Source organism: Neomonachus schauinslandi, chromosome 4 (assembly GCF_002201575.2).
Source record: "Neomonachus schauinslandi chromosome 4, ASM220157v2, whole genome shotgun sequence".
Taxonomy (NCBI): Eukaryota; Metazoa; Chordata; class Mammalia; order Carnivora; family Phocidae; genus Neomonachus; species Neomonachus schauinslandi.
The window spans coordinates 179470745-179493751 of record NC_058406.1 but is presented as its reverse complement, the minus strand read 5'-3'; the positions used below and the strand labels follow the sequence as shown (position 1 = coordinate 179493751).

Here is a 23007-nt window from a genome sequence, read left to right as displayed (position 1 = left end):
CTGTCCACCCACCCCTGTGGCCGTTTTACAGAAGGAATTTGTTTAAAAAGGCAGATTCCTAGACCCGGCTGCAGGTCTAGTGAACTTCAAATCTCCGGGAGTGGGATGCAGGACTCTGTGCTTAGAATAAGCCTCCTGGAGTCATCCTTGTGCACACTGAAGTTTGAAAAGTAGACTCTAAAGGTTCCTTGTCTGGCTCCAGGCAGTAACTGGAGACTTTCTTGGCTGTGATTCTTCTCCCGCTTGGGACCAGAATGAAGAGCCACTGACCTGGGGGGCTACCTATAAAGTTCTGTTCTTGAATGAATTATATATTCCATAACCATTTACTAACAATCACCACGTCCTCGGGGCTCCGACCTTGTCCCTCTTCATTGTCCCCAACATCTCCAGGTGATCTGCCATCCATACCTGGTCTCCACCACCACCTGTTGCCTGTGAATCTAGTCCTGCTGCCCAGTCCTAAACATTCAATTGCTTGTGGACTGCCAACTCTGCTGCTCCATCCCCTCCCTCATGACTGGACAGGCTTGCGAGTGCTTGAGGAGCAGAACACAAGGATGACCTTACGGTTACTTCGGAAGCTGGGTCACCAAGGGCATACGGCTTCTATCTGGTTCTCCTGTGATGCTCTGTCTCAAAATCCAGCCTCTATGCCTCGAGAAGCCCAAGGCACGTGGATGTGCTCTAGCTTTTAACCCTATCACGCTCATGCTCGTCTTGCCGTGAGAGGTGGCTGTTGCCTCTCCAGATGTCTCGTGCCCATCCGTGTGTGAACGTGTGTGTTAACCATGTAACTCCGTTGCAAGAAAGAAGTAGGAGCTGGACATTGGGAGAGTGTACCTGACAATGTCACTGCCGGATTTGTTACCAACAGAGAGATGTAAGTGTCCCCCTCCTCTCACGGCCCCTGACCCATTGTGGACGTGTTCTGCTAATTTTCTCTCCTCTGAAACTCATCTGCCTCTGCCCAGGCTTCTGCGCCTCCCTCTGGTCAGACCCCTGACACCTGGATTACTGGAAAGATCATTGCCTCCAGTCTGGACAAGCCCCTCCGTGCCTCACAAGGCTGCCCAAGTGGTCTGGCTGGCATGTCAATGTCGCTGTGTCCCCACTGCCTCTGCCCAATTCTGTGAAGTCTCCGAGCTTCTAACGGTTCTCCGAGTAAAGCCCAGACCGCCCCACCTGGCTTGCAAGGCTGTGGGTGAACTGGATGAGCTCATGCCTCTTGCACACTTCCTCGTTCACCCTGAGATCCCAGGACACCTGTCCCCAGGAGCTATCCCCGGGTGGAGGAGGTCATCCAGAGGACATGACCGCCAGCTGAAAGGAGAGCTGGCTCAGGACAGGTGGAGGATCTTCACCCCCCTCCCTTGTCCTTGGAATGTACACGCCGCCTCAACCGCATCCTGTTCCCACAGTGGGAGCTGTTTTCAGGGACACAGCCTTGAGAGAACCAAGTGTTGCTGAGACCACCTGGATGGTGTGTATGATTGAACCTCATTAAGACCTCTCTATAAACTTTTAAGATTCTAGAAGGTAGGTTCAGAGGTCTACTCATCTTGAGGCCCCCAAGATAAGACTTTACAAGTAAGTTCTCTTGCTTATTAAACCTGCCACTCACCAATCTCTTTCTTCCATCTCTCCCTGTCTTCTGTGCATGGGGCCAGTTTCAGATTTCACCCCAAAGGCTCCTGAGCTCATGAACCAACACCCTCTAAGTGCCCACCTGTTAGCCTATCACAGCATGGCCCCAATGTGCTGAAATTCCCAGCAACTTCAGTCCCCTGAAAGATTGTGGGCTCCTGGAGGGTGGGGGCTGTGTTCTGTCCATCTCCACATCCCCAGCACTTAGCAGAGTATCTGGTAGATTAGGGTGGCCCTAAGTATCCAATGACCACTGTCCTTACCAGAGGAGAAGATAGACAGACACATACACACACATACACATATAGACACATGCAGTCATGTGAAAAGGGAGACAGACATCAAGGGGATCATCTACAAGCCAAAGAAGGCCAAGGACCACCAGGAGCCACCAGAAGCTGGGAGAGAGGCACGGGGCGGATTCTCTCTCAGAGCTCCCAAAGGAGCCAAGCCTGGTGGCACCTTGATTTCAGACTTCCGGCCTCCTGAACTGTGAGAAAATGTATTTCTGCTGCTTGGGGCCACCTAGTTTGTAGTAATTTGTTACTGCAGCCCTAGGAAATGAACACATTCAGGAAGACTGGACCCAAGGACAAAAGTGTTCCCAGGTCTAGAAACCCAGAACAGCAAAGGCTCTACTGATACAGTGAGGACTGCTAGGAAGCAGAGTTCCCATACACCAGGCCTTGCATGAGACCTCCAGATCTTTATATACTGCAGGGGTTGGAGAGCCCCATGATGGCTGTTAGTGAAATCTCCACCGGCCCAGCAAGATGGAGATCCATGTTAATTTCAAGGACATACATGTCATTTAACCAGAACTTCTGGGCTGCATCATGTCTGTTACACAGGGCTCATAAAGAGAAATATTGGGAGAAAATGAATAAGAAACCTACATTGGGACCATATCAAGGAGGACCTTCACTGCTAGACTCAGAAGTTTGGATTTGCATCCTTAGACAATGGGAACCATTGAAGTTTTAAGGGTTTTGAGCTTGGGAATGTCTTGTGGCTTCGGGAAAAATGATCTGGCTATAGTTATGTATCAGTTATCAAGCACCTGGCAGCAAGTAACAGGACCATGATATAAAGTGGCTTAAACAAAAGAACTGTACTGACTAATACAGCAGAAAGACTAGAATTATGCTTCAGGTACAGTGTGATCAGGGCTCTAGATCTACTAAGCTTCAATTTGGCTCCCCTCATGGGCACAAGATGTCGTCCAGAGGAACTGAGTTACTGAGTTAAAAATACTTCCATATTCATGTACGGTTGGAAATAAAGAGAAGCTTCCCAGGACTCTTGAGGACTCCTTTCCTAGAAGACACAAGTATATTTCTTTCTGTATCTTCTTGATCCAAACAGGGATTAAATCTACATCTTCCCAAGCCAAATTCTGGCAGAGAGATGAGAGTGGTCATGATTGGACACAATTAATCAGCTGCCTTAGCATGGATGCTGGGTGTAACCTGTTAGTGTAGAGAGTGATTCTGGGTTAGTTCTACTGGCTCAGATGCCCCCAAGATTCCCAGGGGTGGAAGGGGGCTTAAGGGTCCTGCATCCTGCATTCCCTGTGATGCAAAATATACAGCTCTCCTTCCACATGCTTACTCTTGAGATGGGCACACGATTGCTGACCCATGACCCAGTAAGGCCTGTCAGTCAGATTCCTCTTCTGGAAAAACTCAACCCCAGAACAGATGAACAGGGGGAAGTGAAACTGGAAGGAGTGTTACGACAGTCATCATGACGTAGAGGGGCTGGGGCTGCAACCACCAGGAAAATGGTAGGGGAGACCCCAGGGCTTAACAGAGGAAGACTGTGGGCAGGGAGAGAACAGAGCAGAGAGGGGGCGAGAGGAGGGAGAAAAAGGCGAGGGGTGGGGGGGAAGGAGGGCCACAGAGCCAGAGCCAGAGTTAGAAAGACCGGCTGTCTTTCTCCTTCCAGCTTCTGCCAGTCCCTCCCTCTGTTACTCCTTTCATCTAAGGAAAGTTGGGTCCCCCAAACCGTGATAAGTAAAACACTGCCCCTAACAAACCTCCATGTGCGCACCAGCCCGGAACTCACCGCTGACAAGCCAGGCAGCCCTTTTCTGCCCAATCACCCAGATGGCATCAGGGCCCATTAGGATCCTTCCATTCTGATGCGTGAAGAAAGGGGGCTGGGGGAGAGGGAGATCATTTCTTTCACCATTATGACTGAGAGCCTTGCAGTTGCTCGGAGTACATGGGGGAGGGTGTGTGTGTGAGCATTAAATCAATGTCAGTGCTCCCTGGGGGGACTCACCGTGCAGACACTCCCAGCAATGACTATGACTGCTATTCCTGGGCAGGGTATGTCGGGAGACACACTCAGGGTGACAGTGGGGAATGCCCTGACACACAGCCCCGGATGCGGGCTCCTGGAAAGGTTCAGGGGTCTCAGAAGTGCTGTCTCCATGGCCTATCACAACACTAGAATAAACAGGAGAGTTGGGGGGAGCCCTCTCTCCTACCTGGTAAGAACATTAAAACAGAAAGGATGTGGGCCAGAAAAAGCCTTGCCAGGTTACCCCATCGGAGCCTGGGATGCACATCTTTATAGATAAGGTGATGATTTATGCATGTTTCACCATGGAGTCACTTAATTAGGAATTCCCATCTCACTGTGGAGTCACCTAGGGGAACTGCCAAGAACCTGGGGCTGAAATTAAGAGCTGACTTTGGTTCTTGGCTGCAAAGTGGAACAAACCTGGATAATCAGCGTCCACTTACTTGCCCAATCTGGTCTTCTCTCCAGACTCCGCTAGGAAAAGATGGCACAGTCCTAATTACTAAATGGTTAATTTTCTAGTGGTGAATTTTCTCACTCTCTCCTCCCCCTCTTTTTCAGTCTGCTGCTTTTCTACTTCTCTCTGCTCTGAATAGCTCCCCTTTCCTCCCCCAAGGAAGGCTGAGAAGTCTCCTGGACCACCCTTCACCCATTCCCTGGGGCAGGCCACCTCTTTGCCAGGGGTGGGGGCCCAGGTTGGAGGCCCACCATCAAAACAACTGGGCGTTACTACATGATTGGCATAGTTTTAAGGGTTCAGCATGTATGAATTCACTTGATTACAACAACCTATGGGATAGACATTATTAGACCCATTTTCACAGAAGAGGAAACTGGGGCACAGGGCTACCTAAACTAGTCTAAGATCACACATCCAATGAGGGTAAGGCAGGATCGGAAGCTGGAAGGACCATCCAGCCGGCCCTGATCTGAAGTATACATTACAGTGTCCCTCTGATGAATGATGTGCTAGGGAGTTATCCCCCTTCCGCCACAAAAGGCTGACCTCTCCAAGGAAAGCAATGGAAGCTGGAAGAATTAAGTGCCCTCCAGAACACACTGTGCCTCTTTCCTCTTAGCATTGCTCAAAAAAGTTGCAAAAGAGGTACAATCCCTGTAAGGGGATAAAAGCTGTACAGTCACATTTTTTTTTTTTTTTTAATGCTTCTTAAACCTTGTGTCCAGCATTTAGTCTCTAAGACTGGCCTTCTGCCATTGAGCAAGATGTCTCCGATGCCCCCACTTCCCTCTAAAGGAGAAAGGGCAAACCCTCCCCCCCAAACCTGAGCCCGAAACGGGGTCCGGTCCCAGAAACCCCAGCCCCCGGCCGCCCCGGGACCGGCCCCTGCCTGGAGTCCCCAGGCCTGGCGCTCGCCCTGCTCTGGACCGCGGTGCAGCCTCCGCATCTGGGAGGAAAAAGCGGTGGTGGGCAGGCGAGCCAGGGCGGGGGCCGCGCCGCCGGGGCCGCTCTGCGGCTCGGGACTGGGCCCCGGGCTCGGGCCTTACCAGCGCCCCAGCCCCGCCGCGCTCCTCCCCTCCCCCTCCCCGAATCCCACCTCTAGTCCCGCGCCCTTAGAGGAAGTCGGCGGCTTTGCCCGGTCGCCAGCAGGGGATCGGCCCCTTCTTGCTACGGTGCGCGCCCATCTCGGGCTCTTCGGGGCACCGCCACGTCCACCTCCTCCCGGGGGCTGACCGCCCGGGTTCCCCGGAGGTTCTTCCCTGGTCTCGCCAGCCTGTGGGCGGCGGCCTCGGCGCGGAGTGTCGCGGAGCTGTCCCCGCAGAGACCTCTCCGGGCGGCGATCCGGTCCCCGCGCCGCCTCCGGCGTCTCCCCAGTCTGGCCTCCGCTAGCCGGCTGCGGTCCACGTGGCTCCGGAGCTCGCAGGAAGCCCTGAGCGAGCGGAAAGCCGAGCCGAGAGCGGGCGGAGGGCGCGCGGGGGGAGCGCAGGCCCGAGGGGCGGGCGCTGGGCGGAGGAAGGGGAGGGCCGCGCGCCGCCGAGGCGCCCGCCCCGCTCCGGCGCGCCCCGCTCCCGGCCCCTCCCCGGCCGCCCGCCCCTCCCGTTACACCCGGGGGAAGGTGTTCCCGAGACCGCTCCCATCCTCACCCCGCCTCCCCGCCTCCCCGGCTCCAGCCTCCGCCGGCGGAGCTCCACTATGCCAGACAGTTTCGACACTTTGCAAAGACAAAGACCAGAGGGAGGAGGAAGAGGAGGACGAAGAGGAAGAGGAGGAGGGAGAGGAGGACGGAGCGATGTGAGCTGGGAAGGGGGCGAGTGTTCGGGACACCCCCCCTTTATTCTCCTCGGAGCCCCTCATCCCCAAAGCCGCGGAAACTCCAGCGGGTCTCCAGCTGCGGTGAGCGAGCGCGCCGAGCCCAACGCTGCCGGGGTGCGCGGGGGGCTGCGTCCGCCGGAGTTGGGGCTCGGGCAGTTTCGAGTGTGTTCTCCGAGTGGAGGGGTGGGTGCTCGGAGCCGGGAACAGAAGTGGTCGGGAGGGGTCTAGGAGGGTGTCACACTGGAGGTGGGGACTGAAGACCCCAGGCGCCCGGAGGAAGACACACATAGGGAGACCCCTTCCCCAGCCACAGCGTCACCGGGGTCTTTGGGAGAGGGAGGAGGTCCAGGAGGAGGCTGGAGCTCCGGGATCTTCAGCCGTTATTAGAAGAGCTGCTGGGACCCCGGCGGGGAGCCTGCGCCAGGTCCGGAGCAGCGGTCCCCGGGGTGGCCCCAGTGACACTGCACCCGCGCCAGGCTACAGTCTCCCGGATCGGGGCCGCCAGAGGGCGAAGCGGCCAGCGGGGCCGCGGGTGGGATGAGTCCCCTCTGGGCGGCTGGCTCCGGCGCTTCCGAGTGGAGCGAGGGGCGCGGGGGCGCGCGGAGGCTGCCGGTGATCCGGTCCCGCGGCGGCGGGACGGGGTTGCGATCGAGCCTCCAAATCCGCTACGAGCAGGAGCACATCCGGGAGGTGGCCATCGCCCCCGGGGACGCCGCCGGCCCACGTTGCTCCGGAGATGGTGGAGAAGTTGGCGCGGTAGCTGGACATGGCGTGGTGGGCAGGGAGCGATTGGGTGGGCGCAGGGGAGGCAACTCGAAACTCTTGAGTCCGCCCCAGCCCCGTTAGGCGCCGCAGCTGCAGCGACATAATCTGACAAAAGTTAGCAACTTGTCTGTGTTTCTCGGGTGTGTGACCTGCGCGGGGCAGAGGCCGCTCCTCGGGAGAGCGCAGGGGCTGGCAGCCGCGGCACTGGGGCAGAGCGCCCAGATGGGGCTACGGCTAGATTGGGGATCGGGACCGTGGCGCAACTTTGAGCTCCTCCTTTCGCCGAGCGTGTGTTTGAGCGTGACCTTGCGGGAGGAAGCGCGGCTGAACTTGAGATGGGGGTTGAGGCTGCGCCGGGTCTGCCTTCTCCTTGCCCCGAGGCCCGGTCTCTGGGGAAGGGCGTCTGCAGAGTCTGGGTTCCGCTCGGCGGGTGGCGCCCGGAGTCCCTCCAGCCTGCCGCCCCAAGGTCCTGGCCAGCGCCTGCCACTCGCGGGGCTTGGTGGGGGCGCTCGGCGGGTGGACACGTGCGCGCCCAGAAGTGCGCGGGTGGTGGGGGCTGGGCGGGTCACTGCGTCTCGCGGGCTCTGCGTGTCCCGCAGCTGGAGACGGCCCCGTCCCTGAGGCCAGTGACCCCTTTCCCGCGGGGCCGCGTCAGGCATCCCCCTGGCTTTCGCGTGCCCACCTCCAGGGACTCCTCGCCTCTTCTGGCTCACCCTCCTCGCGGGCCCCTTCGCCCCGCGGATTTGGGCCGAGACGGGCCCCCAGGGAGACAGTGAGCGCGCACCCCTGCTGGAGGCCGAGTGTGTGTGTTGGGACGGGGGGAATGCGGGGAGAACGAGGTTAGCAGGGAAGGAGGTTGTCCAAGAGTCTTCGCCACCGCGCCTGACACACAGTAGGGAAAGGCTGTTTGCAAAGGCCTGTAGATGGAAATGCGCTGGCAGGGGCCTGACGTCGCCTTCTCTCCTTGTTCTCCTTATTTCTACTACGGAATTCACGTTCATCCACCGAATCAAGCCCTTTAGGCTTCTAGACGTGCCTTGAGCACCTACTACGTGCCAGGTTCAAAGCTGGGCTGTTCTTAGAAGCGGAGGGCGGAGCCGCCTGGTGTTCTTGCCCAGGAGCTGCGTAAGGGCGCCCGGGACTTTCGCAAAAGGCAAGGTGCAGTGCCCCCTTCCGGCTGCTTTGGAAACTGCCGCTTGGCTCCGAGGTGGGGAAGGGGCGCCAGAGGCAGGGTGCCTGGGCTCCCTCCAGGTCCCTCCTTGCACCTCCCCTTCCTGCCCCAAACACCATGGCCGGGCCATTTTCAGAAATCCCGTGGTTGGCTGAAAAGACCGACCAGAGTTCACCGTTCCAGCCTTCCCCGCCCTCGCCCAGATCCCGGTCTTCCACCATCTCCCTCTCTGACGTTCAGGCGTGAGACTTGAACTCTCTGAATCTCAGTTTCCATATCTGTAAAATGGGGTCATTACTATTACCTTACAGATGTGTGGCACAGAGTGTTACATATAATCGTGTGAATGTGTGTGCACGTAGGGATATACACGTTCACACATTCACAACATATGTACATATTCATGCGACCTTTGACTTCAAGTCTGGGAAAAGGAATCTCATCTTACAAAAAATTTAATTTTGCTGAATAAATAAATAACAGAATGAGTAGGGAGCTCCTTCCTCCATCTTTGGACAACCCTACAAGCCTGGGAATGTGCTGCCCCTGCGTTCTGCTGGTCCCGCATTTGCTGTCCAGGCTTTACCCATGCGACAAGGCGAGGGCCTGGGCAGAAGCAGGGTCTTCCCCTCACCTCACTGGGTTGGCAGGCCACAGGGCGCCTCTTGAACACTGCCCTGAGAATGGAAACAGGAAATGTTGCCAGAAGTGAGGGCAGAGGGCTCTCTAGGGGGCGTGGATTCTGCTCCGCCGGGCTCTGCCCCGGCTGTGGAAGCTGACTTCTGAGCAGCCTTCTTGCTGACCGCAGGGCCGTGTTCCCACCTGGAGGCACAGACTGGGCATTCCCTCAGCTGGGTTTACCAGCACCCCGCTAAAGTTGGGAACCTCCGTAGAATTGGCTGTCTGGAGCCTTTGTCCCTGAGGTATGGTGGGGTGGATCCATCTGTGGGCCTGGTAGTGAGGGATCCTTGCAGGTCCTGGAGCCTCAGGGGTGTGTGTGGCTTTGTGCCAGGTGGGTCTCTGTCACCCCTCTGCACCAAGCAGCCCCCCAAGGCAGGATATCTCCTGGAGGCAAGCTCTCAGCAGTCTCCCATCCCCCAGGAAGGGGCCTCTTTGAATCGCTGGGTCAGTTCACCTTGCTTGAGTCCCTTGCTTTGTGGCAGGCTGCTGACTCAGAGGAGTTATATTTGGACAGGGCTTTTTGCCTTATGGGATTTAAACCTTAACCCTCTCTCTAGGCTCCCTCCCACACCATGAAAAGCAACCAAAGTAAAGTAAGAAAAAAAAAAAATCCACCAGTCATCTGCTTATCCTGCTTCCTATTAAATCCTATATGCACTAAGGATGAACGCCACTGGCCAGTGGAAGAGCTGCTGGCCCGGTCACAGAAAATTCTAGAGTAAGGTTCACAGGCACTTTGTTCAGTTGTGGAGCACATGGGGAAACTTCATACCTCCTTGTAGACCCAAGGATCTGAGGGCTCTCTCCTCTAATTTGGGCACACGAGCCCAACCTTGGGCCCCAGAGGAAACCCGTTCTAGTCCCAGGGCTGGTGCTCAATTTGCTTCATAACTTGGCACGCGCACTGTTCCAGGCTCTGGTCTCAGTTTCACTCTGCAAAATGAGGAGCTTGGAGTTCTGCTGACATAGCTTTGGGGCCTTTAAAGCCTTTCTTCAGGAAGACAGCCTGCACCCTACTTGCTTATGCTCCAGCTCCATCCTTAGAACCTTCCAGATGTTCCTGGCATCGCAGACAATAGGGCCATCCTTGCAGGGATGCCTCCCTTCCCTTACTTACTCACAGAGAGTTCTCCAGACGCGCAGAGCCCATGCCCATTTGGTGAAGTCACTCGCCAGCAAATCTCAGCACTGGACCTTGAGAGATGGCCCGGAAGTTTCAGACTCTGGGGTCTGAAACTTGGCAGAGCTGGTAACATTTGTGGGGATCCCCAATGATGTGTGTGGCCACTAAGAACCTTGGTGACTTCACCAGGACCAATTTGGTTCCCACTCCAAGAGCTGAGAATGTTCATAGAAATAATTTCATTCAATCTTTCATATTAATGAAAACAATACTGAGGCCCAGAGGGGAAATCATGGGACGCTGGGTGACAGAGCTGACCTAGAACGCTCGCAGGTCTCCTAAACTGCCAAGTAGGTGAGACCTCTCTGTTTCCCCTTCCCCACACCCATATTCTTTTCTGCATATTTAAGTTTCCTCATTGGAAACTGGCATTCCTTGGGAACCCTGGCGTTTTATTGTTTCTTGGGTCTTGTTGGTTGCATTGTTTTGATTTCAGTTGAACCAACATTTATTAGGAACTTATTATGTTCTGGTCACCATGCAAGATGCTGAAAATATAGGGTTGGAAGAACATGTGATGGATCCTTCTGCCTTCCCCCCACCTCTGGCCTGCCCCTCAGAGGTCACCGTGTGGTGGGGGGGCGGCGCCCAGGGGCATGAAGAGTATGTCGCAGCTGTTTGGGTGGACACATGCGTGTGCTGACAGCTGGGACAGAGAAGGGAACGGGTTCTGTGCCTCGTGGGACCCACGGAAGGATTCACTGAGGAGACAAAGCCTAAGTACCTAGGGGAATCAGACTGCGGGAAAGTAAAGTTATTTTCTTGAATGCTTTGAACTGATGTCTAATCAAAGTGGTGTGCACCCTGCCAAGAAAAATTAAAGTGAAATAAAATAACAGACTGGGCGTTGGTCTGTCTGTTCTGCGTGGTTCTGCAGGGGTGAGGGAACTGAGATTTTAGGGGCTCAACGATATGGCCCCGTTCCTGTAGTAGGTGCCGATCTCTGGTTTACTTTTGGTGGGATTTATCATTGCTGCTCAGCCAGAGTGCAGGTCCCCGAATTATGATCTTCCAAGGGTTATGGGCATTGCAGTGATAGTATGTAAGATAGAGATTAGCTGCTTTGCTTTCGCTTTAAGAAAAATAAAATTCGGTGCTTTAGCTTTAATCCTTGTCCTTATACTTGATCTCGGATTTGAATGGCTGCCTGGGGAGACGGGGTTAAAGGCATGGCAGGCAGTGTGTGTGGGGACAGTGCCCAGGTTTCCAGGCACAAGACTGTGTCCAGCTGTGTGAGCTCAGGCAAGCCCTGTACCTCAGGGGCTAGGGTTGAAGTGCAGGTGGGTGATTATCTCCGGATGCACGGTGAGGATTAAAATTCATGCACGGGAGAGTGCCCCAGGAGGGGCCTCCTCATATCCCAGCTAAGAGCCTGTGCAGGAGGGTTAGCAGGGAAAGTGCTGAATGCTGGAGGCATGGTATCCGAACAGAGCATGTGGGAAATAGAAGAGTTGACGGAAGGTGGAACGTTCTGGAAAGCTCGTGGAGAAACACTTGACGTACAGGGCTGGAGTTAATGTTTAATGGTTTGTTAGTAACCCCCACTGGAAGGAGCAAGGCCGAATGACTGGGTTAGAGTAACAGCTTGCTTTTCTCATTTCTGTGGATTGCATAAAGCTGACAGTTTATCCCTAGGGCATGACACAGTGAATTGCCAGGAGCAGGGGTATCTGGGGGCAGAGGGGAGTGCACAAGTGAGGGTGCTGTGCGCCCTGAGCCCCTCCTGTGTGGCCTGGCTGGCGTAGCAAGGGGTGTGATCTGTGTCAAGGTTGAAGGCACCCGGAGGAGACTCGGTCTATCGTGGTTCACACTGGGATGAGTGTTAGGGACAGGACACTGGGGTCAGGGTATTTCCTACTGAGTCAGGTGGATCCAGACAGGGCAACCACTGGCCTAGGACTCAGAACTCCTAGCACCTGGTCCTGATATTCCACCTGCTCCTGGCTGAGGACCTTGGGTACGTCCCTGAACCTCTGAAGAGTCTCCCGTTTGCTCAGTTGGTAGATGGCACTGTATAATTCCCACTCTTGCCGGGAGAGTTGGGAGGGGTCCACAGGATGCGGCCGTGGACCTGCCTTATTGTAATAAATACAGTAGCTTCTAATTTTTATTAAGCATTTAGGGTATGCCCAGAACAGTGGCAAGTATTTTAAACATTGACTCATCCCGGGTTCCAGTAGGAAACATACACTCACAAATGGAGCAGAGTTTAATAAAGGGAATGTCTCCAGAGCTGGGAGCGGTATTTAGGGAGGTCAGCAAGGGATGTAGCAGGACCTGAGCCCAGTTACCACCCACCACCGTCCCCTACTCAGCCCCCCAAGAGGCAGATGGAGGGATGGGTGAGCGGGACCAGGAGTGTGGCAATAGGAGCTGATCGAAGCCTCTGAAGAAAGCCTCTCTCCTCAGCCTGGAGAGGAAGAGCCAGGAGGATAAGGCTGCCACCTTGCTCTGTCCTGCCTGCTTTTCACAATCCTTGTGCCACCAAGAGCTGAGCTCACCCAGCAGCCAGAGGCCAGGGAGTTCCTTGTTGGAGCTTCTCGGGGACTGGACAGGACTGGAGGCTGATCCTGCACTCACCTGTCATCTCCTTTGATTCTACAGCTGCCAGGGGCGTGGGTGGTCACAGGATCCACAAAGGACAGAGTTGGAGGCAGGAAGGGAACTCCCTTCCTTAGGGCCATACCGCTGGTGGGAGCCCAAGTTTTAACCTCTGTGCTCTGTTCCCCTAGTAAGATGCAAGAATCAAGAGTAAGATGTTATTATTAAGACCTTTATGTTTTCAGGGCACCTGGGTGGCTCAGTCGGTTAAGCATCTGCCTTCAGCTCAGGTCATGATCCCAGGATCCTGGGATCATCTGGCTCCCTGCTCAGGAGGGCGTCTGTTTCTCTCCCCCCGCAGCCCTTCCCCCATCCCCTCCCTCAAATAAATAAAAAAATCTTTAAAAAATAAAAAAGACATTTACAATTTCAGTACCGTCTTTGAGAAGCAGAGTAGCCTCAGTATTAAGGTTTCGGGGTCTGAGACTTATCACTTATTGCTCAGTGATCACGTCACTTACCTTTCCTGGGTCTCAGTTTCCTCTTTTGTCATGGGGATGATACTCCGTACAGTTGATGTGAAAAATGAACGAGTCACTGAACAGATGTTAGCTTTTGTTCCCGAGAGGGCCAAGGTTGTGAGTTGGGGGGGGCGGGGTGGTGGCGGGTTATGCTCCCTCTTGTCCTTCTGGTCTATTCCATATTCAGATAATACTGTTTGAATATTTTTGTCTTAAAAGTTTTTTCCTTCCAAAAATATCTGGGGATGTTTGGACCATTTCTTCTGACTCTATGTGTGTGTATGTACATGTGTGTACACACGTGTGTGTGTATTTTTTCTTCCTCCTCTAAAGTATGTAAAAGTTATCTAACCAAGTCTGATTCTGGAGCCCTTAAGAGAATATAAAATGCAAGTTAAAAATCTCAGTAATTCAGAGAAGTTGAGAAGGAAAGAACATTCATTCCAAATTATTGGCAGAATTAAAAAGGGGGTTTCAGATGACTTTTGGTAGGTCCACATGTGGGTATGCAAAGAAAATCGTTCCTTTGGATTTCACCAGCTATCTTCAAAAAATTCAAACCCAAATAGATATCATTGTGATAGATTTTGCTACATTAAAAAAAAAAAATCCATTTGAGTCCACGTTGAACTAACAGACCATAGTGGCTAAAAATTCTCTTCATGAATATTTACTTAGCAGAGGGCTGCTGAGAAAAACCCAACCAAAAAAAAAAAGAAAGAAAGAAAAACCACAACCAAAGCAGACCCAGCTTCTTCTCTAACTGAGAGGGTGGAATGACTCCAAAATATTGTTTCATGCTCAAAGAGCCTAAAACAACTCCACATGAAAGATGAAAATCCATCTAATTGGGCATTTACCTTTTCAGAAATAAAAGGCTCAGCGGAAAGAAAAGAAAAGGAAAGAAGAAAAGAAAATCTCTTTCCTTGGAAGGCTAGACTGGAGCCCAAAATAAACCTCCCGAATCGCGTGGCCCAGTAACGATGGGCTGTGTCCCCACTCCCTGTCTTTAGTGTAATATCCTCAGAGAGCCGCCCTCGGTCTGAGAGCTCAAAGCCCTCCTGAAACCCCCGAGCTCTGCATTCACAGCCATTGGCATCTGCAGCCCTGACCCTGTTTGAACTCCGTTCTAGCTCATCTAGGTGCTGGGCTAGGATGAGGGTCCTCCCCATGTTACAGAGGAAGTGACTGACCCAAGGTCACACGGTCTCTTGCACGCAGATTTTCCTTCCATGTGCCCAAAATTTCCTCTGTGCAGAGTGGGGAGTCATAAGCCCATGCCTCCAACAGCCTGGCTACCCCAGCGCACATCTTCCTCAACTCACCCCTCACAGCCCCCACCTTCCCACCTGAACTGTCCAGATGAGTCGGGTGACCTGGTCCACACAAGGGCCTGTGCTTGGGAAAAGGCAGATCCAGGCCTCTGACCCTGGTGGGGCCACCGCCCTTCATCCTGGCCCCTGGGGGCCTTGCTGTCTCCACCTCACCCTAGGCTCCCCCGATCTGCGTGGCTGAGTCTGAGAATAGTGGCAAAGGAACATAATTGAAGTCTTGGTTTCCTAAGTAGATCTTAGAGTCAACTTAAGGAGCCCAGCCTTTATCATCATAATACAACGCAGCACAGGACAGCACAAGACCACATAACATCAGATAGCAGCCACGGCGAGTGCTTACCGTTCCTGTAAAGTCGGTCCAGAGAACCAGAAGCCGACTTGGCGGCGGACCAGCTTGGGCTTTAGGAAGCCAGAGTGAGCGCTCCATCACCGGGGGAGGCCTGGGGGAGAGGCCCAGGGCAGGTTCTGCTGGTGAGGTCCAGGGAGGCAGATCACAGAGTGGAAGCCCCAGGAAGAACCTGTCAACAAATACCTTGGACATTCAGTTAGGGGATTTACCAACCATGTACTTATTTTGCATGTAAATACTCTTATCAAGGGGAGGAAGTCAGCGAGGACATGGGGTCAAAGGCAAGGAACAAAGGCATAAACAGAATTTATGAGAAAAGGGGAGAGAAACAACCAGCAGAGCCTGAGAACTGGGACTCTTGCTTATAAGTCTTTTGCAGGGTAAACTGATGAACAGAGCAAAGAGATTGTGTGCATTCTGTCCTCAAGGCTTTCAAAGAATATCCTTTCAGTTGATGGAGTTTCTAGAAAACCGCAAGAGTTGAACTGTGGAGCCTCCGTGATGGCTGTCTTGGGTTGCCTGTGGCCGGGGTCTACCGTCAGCATCTCCACGTGGGGCTGGGCCAGGATGTGCTCTTTCCATCAGCAGACTTGACCCTTCCTTTAATATTACTTTCCTGGTCTCCATAATAGCCCTATAAAATCACTGCTCATACATTTTCCCTAATCCCATTTTACAAATGTGGAAATTGAGGCTCAAAGAAGTGAAGCCACTTGCCCCAAGTCACATAGCTAGAAAGTGGCAGAGCCAGAATCCCTAACTGCCTCCTTTCTGCCCAAAGCCCCAAATCTCAGGCACCATGCTGTATAATTCCCGGGATCATCCCATATCTCTACATGGGGGGACTGGGAAGGGTGGGACAGCCTCCCTAAGAGGTGCAGATAGAGAACACATCACACTGGGTATCTGTCCCCAAGCCCAGCCCGCAGGTGGGGCTCCAAACCTCTTCCCGGATTCCGCATTTGGTGCTGGTTGGATGGGTTTATTTAGCTAACCTTGGCAGTCTGGCGGGAGTTTAAATCTCTGCGCCGGGTCCCTGTGTTGGCTGATTACAAGCACTCATCTTTTGGGTTGTTGTCATACATTGAATTCAGAGAGCCGCACGGTGCCTGGGGATTGAGGAAGGGCTGGGAGCCAGCCGCAGAGACAGGACTGTGAGCAGAAAGGCTTAGTCAGTTTGTCACCAGGCGTGTAAACCCACCCAACTCCCAGGGCCTGCTCTGAGTAAAATGATTAGTAAAAGTTGCTCTTGCAACATTGGAAAATTCCCTTTTAATAACATCGTCACAATGGAGAGAAAGGTCTGCTTGCTGTTCTTCCTTGAAAACACTGTTAATCCTACCACCTGCTGGAGAGTCTGATGAAGAAAGACGGTTGCTTGGGAAACATAGGAGCTACCACAAACAAGAATGTCCTTGTGGGGGGTATTCCTGGTTGTTCCTAAAGCAAAATCTGAAATTTCAAACCTCAGTCTTTTGGCAAAAAAGGAAATTAAACCAGAGGGGGAGTTGAGAAGCCCGTGAGATCGTGCACCACTGCCTACGAGAAATTTCAAATGAAAAACACGCTTTTCTCGGAGTGGCTTGAAGAATTGGTTCCAACAGAAGGTCTGCGGTTATTTTTCCGTCTCTACCTGTGACCGGGAGTAAACGGAACTGAGCAAAACCGATCTGCGAACTCTAGGATTAGAAAAATTAAGCCGATGCCTAGATCTACCATGCCAAACAACAGTTTTGGATATCGGAGTATGCCTGCCTCATTGGGAATCTGCCCCTGGGATGAAGTAAAGGAGGTTTCTCTTTTCTCTGAGCAGGAGCCCTGGTGTCCTAAGCTGTGACCATTACCGGAGGGAGGTTGCGGGGGGAGGGGTGTGTGAGTAGATTGAATGATAACGAATGACAGAGTTCATGCATTTGCAGAGCATGAAACAAGAAAGAATTGTAGAATCCGAGCGTTTGCAAAGAGGCTTAGCAGTGCCCTTGTTCAACCTTCCCCTAGTCCAAGATTTCAATTATTCATCTACTGAGTCATTCATTGGTTGGCCCAATAAAAAATACTGGCTCTGCCACTTCTTAGCTGTGTGACCTTGAGTGAGTTGCTTTACCTTTCTGTGCCCCCATTTCCTTATCTACCTTTCACCGGGTACTAAAATGAGCACTAAAAGAGTTGAGCTGGTACTTGGAAAGGGTTTAGAACAGTGCCCTGCAGAGTGCCCACCCTAAGGGCTTGCTGAGTGTGTGGTCCGATCATCATCATCATCATTCAAGTTTAGAAACCCTTTGCTCAGTCTCCCACGAATTGGCTCCTCACTTCCACTCTCCCATGTGGTGGTTATTCTGTCCTCTTGATTGCGAGATCTGTGCCCCACACAGTGGCCTTTTGTCCTGGACACCTCTGTGCATAAAGAAGCTCTTCCTCACACAGAGCTTCCAACCATGGAGGGCTGCCTGGAGGAGGTGGTAGGATGCAACTCTCCCAGGCTATCTGAATTTAAGGCTGAGAGAGTGGCCTGGGCTGTGGTGTGGCCACTGGACCATAGAGGCAGGTGAGCACACCTAAGACGAGACATTTTGGATATTCCCTGCCCTCTGTCTTACAGCTAAGCAGATGGCTCAAAGGCCCGACCTATGCAGTTCCTCAGCCAGTTATCGGTCAGAGCCAGGGCTGGAAGCCAGCCCACAGTTTCGAGCTGCCAAGTCCTGCCTTCATGGCTGGGTTTCCGCCCGACTTGGGAAGCTCAGGGTGTCCTAGAGAGCGAGCCTCCTGCGCCCTCCCCAGGCCCACAGCCAGGGACCCCAGCGGCCGGGTCTCCCACCTGACCCCCTGCACCAGGCTGTTGGCGTGGTGCTTACACCCCCATCTCCCAGACCACCCGCACCCACGGGCTCCTGTAGACCTCCCTCTGAGCAAGTCTGTGCTGGGTTTTATGAATTCTGGTGGCTGTCTGCCCTTTTACCCTTCCTGAGTTTCTGCTCAGGAAATACCATGTACTGGACGTTTTGGACTCCTTTGAACCTTCTAAACAGGGCTCTGTGGTCATTCTTATTATCGGTATTTTGACAGTTGGAAAAACCGGAGTTCATTGGCGTTGGCCATTTGACCTAAGGTCCCCCCGGTTGGGTCGAGCTGGGGGCTGTTATGCCCCCTCCCACACCACCATGGCTCGCTCTCTAAGGCCCACGGGCCAGAAGGTTCCCGGGCCCAGTGTGTCTGCCCTCACTGCCCGTACCAACAGCCTGTCACCAATCTCCCTCCCACCTCCCTTCCCTTTGTTCCTGAGAATCAGGTAAGAGGCCAAAAGAACAAAGCCCCCCCTCCTTCCCCAGCCATATTTCAAAGGGCTATAAATAGGATGGTTCTTGGTGGCGCTCCGGTCACATTCAGCACGGACAGACTTTGTGTGATGCCAGCCCTGTCCTCTGGCTCAAGGTTTTCCTGATCAGCACAAGCTTCCTTCTTCCCTCTCATCCACAAAATCTTGTTCAAAAGTCCGTGGTCAGTCCTCCTGAATTAGGCCCTGCTTGCCTGGCAAACAAACCCATGCGTTGTGGCTCCCAGTTCCTCCCAGATCGGAGCGCGGTTCTGGGCAGCCCCGAGGAGGCGGTGCAGCCCCCAGTCCCCCTGCTCTGAGGGCAAGTTCAGTGTCCCCGGCAGGGAAGGCCTGGGGACCGAGGGGGCAGCCAGGGCCAGGAGAACATGGGCTCTGGGGCAACTGTGGGACTGGGGCAAGTGACTTCCATGTCCGAGCCTCAGTGTCCCCACTTGTCTCTGGGGTAGCACTGCCTGGCCTCCTGGCCGGGAGTTGCATGAAATAAAATAGGAGAGGGCGGCGGAGAGCCCCAGAGAACAGATGGTCTTCCAGCTGGAAGACGGTGGGAACTGGTGGCAGCGGCGGTGAGGGTGGACAGGGCCAGTGCCCATGGGACCCCATGGAGGAAACCCGAGATGGAACCGGGGCCCCTCCCCATCATGTGCTCAGAGGAAGGGGGTGTAAGAGGAAAAACAGCAAAGCTGTGGTTTGGGAGTCCTGCACAGCCTGCATTCTTTCAGTAATGAGGTGTGGCCGAGGTATCCCTTGCTGCACGTAGGAGAGGTTCAGCCAGACCCACGTTGGAGGAACCCCAGAAGGTGGAGGCTGGCGGTGGCTGGTGCACGTGGGAGTAATCACCAGCCGTGTTGGCGCGTCTGCCCCCCATGCGAGTAGCCCACGTCTTCATTCCTCTGGGCTTTGAGAGCTGACTGTGCTTGGCGCTGGGAACCCGAAGTTGAAGCTGCTTGGAGAGAGCTGGGAGCCCAGAGCAGAAGTGCAAACCAGTAAACTGCACCGCCCCCAACTAGGGATCTGTGGGGGGGGGCGGCGAGGGGGACACCGATTGATGACCTTCTAGAGCCCAGCCAGGCTAGAAGGGGAGGAGAAGGGCCTGTGTACCTGGAGGAGGCAGCCCTGGCTTTGAACCGCACCTTGGCCCGTTTCCTGCCCTGTGGCCTTGGGCAAAGGACCTGACTCTTTCAGAGCTGCAGTTTGCACATCTGTGAAATGGGGGTCAGCCTGCACACCCCCCGCTCCCCAGAGGACTGCTGCAAAGATTGCATGAAATCATGCACCCGGTGCTGGCCTCCTTGTCCACACTCATCCATCCACCGTTGGTAGTGATAACCTCTGCCCTGGAGAAGCACCTAGCCTCCGAATCCAGAAATCCACCCAGGCCGAGGGCTGTCCCTGGGTGAAGCCCTTTCCGAGGGGGCGGGTCCGCATGGGAGGACAGCTTTCCTGCCAGCAAGCACATGTGCTTCCTGCCCCAGTTGGTGCTTTTCATATCAGTCCTCCAGGCCGGGCGGGGGGTGGAGGTGCAGCAGCATCGAGAAGGGGCCGCTCAGCCCCTCCACCCTCGAGTCAGCCCCTGCACCCCTGGGGCTCCCCTGCCCTGCACCCTGCTCCCCTCACCGAGCCTGGCCAGCAGCCCTGCTCCGGGCATCCCAGCTCCTACTCCAGGTGTTTCTGGGTCATCTCACCGCTGGCTCCTGATCTGCCCCTGCACCTCCTACATCTGGGTCACCTGTCCCCTCTGCAGACAGATCTGCCAGACAGTTTCCATGCTGATCTCACTCTCCGCGGTCATTGTGTTCTGGACAGGAATTCAGATTAAGAAATGACCCACCTGTGTGCTGACCGTCTCCCTCTCCCCCCAGTGCAGGGTGGTGCGGCTGCTGGCTTGTGTGCCAAGACCCTGAGAGTGTGCTGTTGTCCCCGCCAGGGCAGGGCATGGAGCCTGCAGGGCGCACCAGAGAGAGGCTCAGTGAGCGCTGCTGTGAAGTGCACCTCGCTCCACTGGGGAGGAATTGGTTTATCATTCAGGCTCCGATCTTGGCCATGACCTTGAGTAAGTTGCTTACCCTCTTCAAGCCTCTACTTACTCATCTGCAAAATGATACACATAACAGCTGAGGTCACATCACTGAAGATTAGCAGAGCTTTTGAGAACAAAGGGCTTAGTTTGGGAAAGCGCCAGCCAGCCCTTTAAAGTGTTATCTGCCCCAATTCCTACTACTAGTTTCACTTTACTATTTTTGTTTTTAAAGTGCTTTCATGTTGGTTTTTACCCACTTGTTTTTCAGTATGGCCTTGCAAAGTAGTTGACGTAGGAACAGTGTCTGTTTTAGCAAGGCGCAAACTAAGATTCAGAGGAAGACCGTTCGCAGTCACACAGCCTGGCTTGAGCAGCCTCTCCTGGTCCGCACAGCCAGCCGCTGGGCACCCTGTGTTGGGATAGGACATGACCACAGGCCTCTGAGAAAAGACGTATGTATATTGAAAGGGCAGCACTATTATTCAGTGGGGCCCAGTGTTCACAATGATCCAGATGATCACTTCTCTAGTGGAGGAGGGGGAGGCTAGGATTTCTAAGCAATCTGGCAGCACTCCTCTGGGAGTGATGTGGAATTTCGCATCTAGTCCTCTGCTCCGCTCCCCAAAGAACCAAAATCAGAGAACAGAATTTCTCAGGAGATTTTTCATGTTCTAGTGCATGACGGCGCGGGGGGCCTGCCGATGGGGATGTTTTAGTAGGGGCGAAGAAGGAATGATTTATGGGCTCCCAATCTCCTGTGCCGCAGATAGAGTTGGCGGAAATGTTTCTTGCTTCCGAGTCTCTGGGTTTAAGCCCAGTGGTTGGCTGCTGACGGCCTGGGCTGGTACCTGGTGGCTGCTGGTTATATGGATAGAAATGAAGGGGCAAACGGCCGGGGGAGGAAGGGAGGGAAGCAGGTTGGGGGAGGAGATGCAAGGCACGGGAAGAGAGCCACGATATGGCATTCCAGAAGAAGTTTTCAGGGTGCGTGTTAAAAAGCAAAAGGCAGGGGCACCTGGGTGTCTCAGTCGGTTAAGCATTTGCCTTCGGCTCAGGTCACGATCTCAGGGTCCTGGGGTCAGGCTCCCTGCTCAATGGGGAGTGTGCTTCTCCCTCTCCTCCCTGCTTGTGCTCTCTCTTGCTATTTCTCTCTCTCTCTCAAATAAATAAATAAAATTAAATTAAATTAAAAAGCAAAAGGCAAGGAGAGTCTCAGTAGATCATTAGGCTGCCCCCTGGGATGAGCAGATAATAGAGTGGGATAATTACGTTTTCTGTGCATTTAGCATCCCAGCACTGTGTTAGGAGCCGAGACACCTAGGGCCTGGAAGGTGCGTGACACCTGGGGAACGGTTCTAGCTTATGAAATCCCATAGTTACCAGCATGTCAGTCGGGGTTGGGAATCCAGTGCAAAGGACTGAAGATAAGCACAGGAAGCCATGGGCAGCCGAAGGGTAAGGTGGCTAACTCGGCTTGGTGTGTGCAAGGAAGTAGGTGAAAGAAAACATCTTGGGCGCGTGACATGTGAACGAATTGTTTTGTTCATTCTCTCATTCAGGAAATAGGAACCGACTTTCTCCCACGTGGCCAGTGGTGTGTGGGTGGTGGTGGCAGAGTGCATGTGTGGGACAGGCACGCTCGTGCTCCCGTGGGGTTATCAGGCTAGTGACGCATGCTCTCTGGGAGTGCAAGGAGAGTCCTGGGTAGTGACAGTGCCTGGCCCCGTCTGGGCGGTCAGCAAAGATGTCCCTGGGAAGGGCCATTGATAGTGAAATCTATCGGGTGAGTAGGCAGTGCCCAGGGAAAGGGGACGGTGTGAGCTGGGGTTGGGAGGGAGGAAGGTCTGGGTTACAGTTTACAAAGGTCCCTCTGGGGGCTGCTATAAGCAGGGTTGGCCTCAGGGGAGGTGGCAGGGGCAGGTCGGAGGCTGGGGCCGTGAGCGCCCCGTCTTCATTCTTCTGTCAAATATCAGGGGCTGCAAAGAAAGTTTCATTCCGGGAGCTTGCCTTTTCTGTGACACTGAGCCCTGACTGCTCTGGCCCAGGCCACGTTGTGTGTCTTCCGTGGAAACATCCCACCCCCTCAGCGAGCTCCAAATAGAATCTATTTATTGTCAACACCAGGCGCCTTTAGACAAATCTTGGGTCGGTCTGTAACTAAATCCTGTTGACTTTGCATCTAAAATAGCTCTTGAATCTTCCATCTCTCCTCCATCCCACGGCCGCCCTGCCTTAGTCCTGGCCCTCCACATCTCACAGAATCACTGACTCGGGGCTGATCTTTCTCTCTAAGTTGCGAGTTTATTGTGTTTTATCACCATTGCTGTGTGTGTAACGATTACTTGGTGGTTGTATCAGTGACCTTTCTCTGCATAACAAACAGCTCCAAGCCTTCATGCCTAAAACAACAAACATTTGTTATTTCTCCTGATTCTGTGGGTTGACTGGACATTTCTTGTGTCTGGGCAGTGTGGCTGGGACTCAGTGGTGTGGTCTATGCACCAGGGGACCAGCTCAGCTGGGGTAATGTGGCTGCAGAATGATTCCTAGCAGCGAGAAAGGGGGATATTCTGGACATAAGCTCTGTTGAAGCTTTTATTTGTGTCTTTTGTTATTGGCTCACTGGCTGAAGCAAGTTACATGGCCAAGTTCAGATTCAGAGGGTGGAGAAGTGGACCTCAATTCATGTGGGGACAGGGAGCAAAGACACACTGCTAAGGAGGATGTGTAAAAGGTGGCCCGAGCAAATGGGGGCCGTTACTCTATGAACCTGTCCCAGGGGCTAAGATGAGGACTGTGGAGCTGGACAGAATGGGGGTGTCCCGTTGGGGGCTGTTCTCTACCACTTAACTGCCTTTGTCATCCTGGTCAGGGTTGTTCACAGC

The 23007-nt window shown here is 53.8% G+C and overlaps 1 long non-coding RNA gene across 1 annotated transcript in view; it reads left to right on the top strand.

The window, feature by feature from the left end:
- The first annotated feature begins 6026 nt into the window (after positions 1-6026).
- The window catches only part of LOC110578949, a 73921-nt gene continuing 56940 nt past the window's right edge, over positions 6027-23007 (top strand). The window contains exon 1 of the long non-coding RNA XR_002480212.1: positions 6027-6310. This is a non-coding gene — a long non-coding RNA (uncharacterized LOC110578949). The remainder of the gene's footprint in view (positions 6311-23007) is intronic.